Source organism: Euphorbia lathyris, chromosome 1, assembly GCF_963576675.1.
Source record: "Euphorbia lathyris chromosome 1, ddEupLath1.1, whole genome shotgun sequence".
Classification (NCBI taxonomy): domain Eukaryota; kingdom Viridiplantae; phylum Streptophyta; class Magnoliopsida; order Malpighiales; family Euphorbiaceae; genus Euphorbia; species Euphorbia lathyris.
Window position 1 is genome coordinate 19,128,042 of NC_088910.1, and position 4,789 is coordinate 19,132,830.

The window sequence follows — 4,789 nt, forward strand, 5'->3', positions numbered from 1 at the left end:
GCCCGCGGGGCGCTATGAGTATTCTTAGTTGGAACTCTCGGGGTTTGGCCAACCCCAGGATAGTTACGGTCTTACAGGACCTGGTTCGGGCTTACAAGCCAATGTTTCTGTTCCTCATGGAAACTATGGCGGTCCAAAAGAAAGTGAGGGAAATCGGTTTGAGTTTGGGCTTTGATGGTCAAGAAATAGTGGAAAGACAGGGTCACGAAGGGGGTCTAACGCTTTTGTGGAAAGCTGAGGCATCAGTGGCTATCACCGCCTCTTCTAACAATTTTATTGATACCGTGGTAACACTGCATAATGTGGCGCCTTGGCGTCTTACTGGATTTTACGGGTACCCCGAGAGGCACCGACGAAGGGAATCTTGGGATCTATTACGCTTTCTAAAGGATAATACGAATATGGCTTGGTGTTGCATTGGTGACTTTAACGACATCATGTGTCAGTCTGAAAAGAAAGGTGGCAACCGGCACCCGCAATGGCTTCTCGAGGGGTTTCAGTTGGCTACTGAAGATTGCGATTTATCTAGCCTTTATATGAGGGGTCACCAATTCACCTGGGAAGTCAGTAGAGGAACAGAGAGATGGATATTTGTTAAGCCCAAAATATACCTAAAATATCATTAACATTTACATCATTTTTATTACGAATTTGTGTTATTTATATCTGTTTAGATTACTTTTACTTTCGAATATCTTTCTTTCTTGCAAGGTACTTGAATATTTGGTAAAATCCAAATAGGAACGAAAAAGGATCTATAACAGAAGAAAAGCCCTTCAAAAGGAGTCAAAGACGACGTAAATCGAAAGCGCCAAGTCGAGGACACGAACGAAAGCAAGAAGTAAGGAAACCTGCCGGGCCGCGACAGTGGATCCCAGACCCGCGGCCGCGATACGCGCGGTACAACCAATTCTCCCCTTCGTCCGTTGCTCAGCTCAGTGCTACGTCATTCACGGCCGCGGATTACTATCCTCGGTAAGTGCAGAAAATTTACAAAGAGCATTTAACACATGCTGAGAATCCAAGAAACGCGTTCGTTCAAGTGGATAAAGACGTCCTTTCACAACGGACACGACTCTTAACCAACGGATACATCACTTCAAACACAACCCTTCAACATCTATAAATAAAGAGTTGATGTTGAGAAAAAGTGTAATGAAATGCTATAATATAGATATAGAAATCAGAGCGTAGAACTTATGTCGAAGTTCTAAGTAAAAACATTTCGAGAGTTAGAAATTAGATTCTGTACAAAACAAGATGAGGTACACATATTGTTTATAGTTTAATTACAACTCAGTAGCGTTTAGACATTGTTCCAGTTTTAGTTTGCATCATGGTAGTGGCCGACCGAATCCCTATTACGAAGTTACAGCGAGAAGATTGAGTAAAGTGTTCGCCCCCGAGCCTGACAACCTCCTAGGAAACCCAAGGAAGCGGAACCGATCAAGCCCTTCACTTGCACGCCCTCGAAGAACTCGATGCTCCTTATTCTCTGTAAACTTGTATCAATTTACATTTCATCTAATAAAGTTCGTTCTATTCGACAAATCGTTATGCAGCACTTATGGTAACCAATCCAATATAAGTGAGGCTGGTGTTTTCATTAATATGCACTTGAATTCAAAATCATTACAAGGAAACTTTGTTGAACACTTAGGCAAATTATCATCTCGAAAGAGTGTTAATTTGAGTAAGGGCAACTATCCCGAAAGGGTTTTGTCGCGTTCAAAGCCAATTAATTAGAGGTTCCGTCATTTATTTCATCATCATAATAATACAAAGTTTAAGTTGTTTTCTTTGCTTAATGCAAATGAACAAATTCATTCCTTTTTCTAATAAGTTCTAAATGTTCCTGTTTTGTAAAATTCATCCTTAAAATCAGAAGATCTTTCTAACAATCGATTTATTCTAAATATATAATCTTATTCCAGCATTTTCAAATACTCAAAGTTTTCAAATTCAATCAAATAAATTTCCTAAATTCAATTAATCCAATTTTCACTTTTATTTACATTTTATAAATCTAACAAGTTCGAAATTAAAGATTCAAAAATAAGTTTTTCGTTAAAAAACGTATCTCTGTGGGATCGATATTTTTATTACTACAAGCGAAACCGTGCACTTGCGGAAATCGCTCAACAAGTTTTTGGCGCCGTTGCCGGGGATACGCCAAAATTTTTGACAAAATTTTTATTTTTCGCATTTTATTTTCGAATCTAGGTTTATACATTATTTTTATACAACTTTTATATTTTATTTATTTTCAGTTTTATAATCTATTTGCTTTCAATTTTGTTTTGAAGGTAGTTTGGCTCGTGTTACAATTTCAAGTTGATGCGCAGTTCACGAAATTCGGGCACGCCACCAGATCCTTTTGATCCAGAAATTGAAAGAACACTTAAGAAAAACAAGAAAAACAACAAAAACAAAGACAAAACACCCTTAAAAACCAAAGTAGTCCAGTCAGAAATCATGGCCGATCCACCGACACTTATGGATTACGCTAGGCCAGGAATGGCCGGTGTAACTAATAGTGTAGTTAGACCCCGTATAAACGCAAATCAATTTGAAATTAAGCCTGCTTTGCTTAATATGTTGCAAAACAACGTAACGTTTTACGGATTGCCTAACGAAAACCCTAATGCACATTTGACAAATTTCTTAGAAATTTGTGACACTTGTAAAATTACTGATGTAACAGCAGAAGCAATCAAACTTCGCCTCTTTCCTTTCACTTTGAAGGATAAGGCAAAAATTTGGTTAACTTCTATGCCTGCTGCAACATTTGAAACTTGGGACCAATTAGCCCAAGCATTTTTACAAAAATATTTTCCCTTAGCAAAAACCGCAAGAGTCATCAAAGAGTTGACATCTTTCACACAAAATGATAATGAAACTCTTTATGAAGCTTGGGAACGTTTTAAAGAACTTCAACGTTTATGCCCACACCACCAATTGCCAGATGCACTTTTAATGCAGACATTCTATAATGGATTAAATCCTACGACTAGAGGTTCATTAGATGCTATGTTTGGAGGGTTATTTATGAAGAAGACGTCCGCCCAAGCAAGAGAACTTTTGGAGGAAATGGCAATCAACAGCAGTATGTGGCCCGCAGAGCGTGGACATATACCAACGGCGAAACCATCATCCTCATGTACATCATCGGTTAAAGGTATAATGAATCTTGATCCTGTAGCAATGTTACAAGCCCAATTTTCTGCCTTATCGCACAAAATTGATAAATTTATGGCACCATGCGATCCTAATGATCCGATCCAGAGAGACATTAACTACGAAGGTATGAACGAGATAGAACAGGTAAATTTTGTCCAAGGACAAAACCAAACTACTAATCCTTATTCTAATACTTATAATCCTGGATGGAGAAATCATCCTAACTTTAACTGGAAAGATGGTAATAATAATAATAATGCAAATGCTAATCAATATCGTATAAATAATTATCAAAATCAAACAAGAGATACGATTAGCACTTTATCTTCAAAAATCGACAAATTTATAGATGTTATGAATGGAAAGGTAAGTAATCAAGACGATGGTTTTAAACGGATCGAAAATAAATTCGATCAGCTTATCAAAAACCAATCATCTAGCATCCATAATTTGGAGGTTCAAATTGGACAACTTGCTAAATCAATTCCATCCCGCAAAGAGGGAAGTCTTCCCAGCCAAACGGAAGAAAATCCGAAAGAGCATGTTAAGGCTATCACTCTTCGTTCGGGGAAAAACTACTTAGGTCCGGAAATGCCCGGAAATTCAACTTTACCTGGAAATGATTCACCAAAATCCAAAGAAGATACATTAAAACAACAAGATAGGCCAATTGAATCTAATCTGAAACCCTTTGTACCAAAGCCACCTTTTCCACACAGGGTCCGAAATAAGGACCATGATAAAAACTGTTATCATTTTTGGACAAACTTAAAAATTTGCATATAAATTTAACATTCATGGATGCAATTACGCAAATTCCTAATTATGGAAAATTCTTGAAAGATTTAATTTCAAAAAAGATTAGTTGGGAAGGAATTTCATCCATTTCACTTTCTGAAGAATGTAGTTCGATAGTATCAAGCAAATTACCTACTAAACTCAAAGATCCCGGATGCTTTACCATTCCGTGTACATTGGGAACTATGGAATTTCCAAGTTGTCTTTGTGATTTAGGAGCTAGTGTAAACTTGATGCCATTGTCTATTTTTGAGAAATTAGGATTAGAAGAAGACATCAAGCATACCAATATGGTTTTGCAATTAGCGGATCAATCCACTAAAAGACCATATGGTATAATTGAAGACATTTTGGTAAAAGTTGACAAATTTATTTTTCCTACTGATTTTGTTATCTTAGATTTTGTTTATGATGATAATTGTCCGCTAATCTTTGGTAGACCATTCATGAACACGGGACATGCTCTAGTTGATGTGTCGGAAGGAAAAGTAGTTTTACGAATAGGTGACGATAAGATCGAGTTCGATATGAATCAAGCGATCCTATAGAGGATTTCGCTTGTATGAAGCTTGATTTAATTGAAGAATGTGTTAATGACATTGTTCAAAGAGAAGAAATAATAGAACCTGTAATGGGCGAAGAATTAGAAGATAAGGACCCAGAGCCTTTGATTCGAGAAGATGGACCAGTTCCGCCTTCAGTAATAGTTCCACCTAAAGTAGAACTTAAAGAACTACCAAACCATCTGAGATACACTTTCCTAGGCGGAAGTGATACTCTACCTATAATCATCTCTAACAACTTAACAGAA

The 4,789-nt window shown here is 37.2% G+C and overlaps 1 non-coding gene across 1 annotated transcript; it reads right to left on the reverse strand.

The window, feature by feature from the left end:
* Positions 1–2,853: 2,853 nt before the first annotated feature.
* LOC136215994 (small nucleolar RNA R71) lies at positions 2,854–2,960 on the reverse strand. Its single transcript, XR_010682993.1, has one exon. It is a non-coding gene; the product is annotated as a small nucleolar RNA R71 (small nucleolar RNA).
* Positions 2,961–4,789: the final 1,829 nt, after the last annotated feature.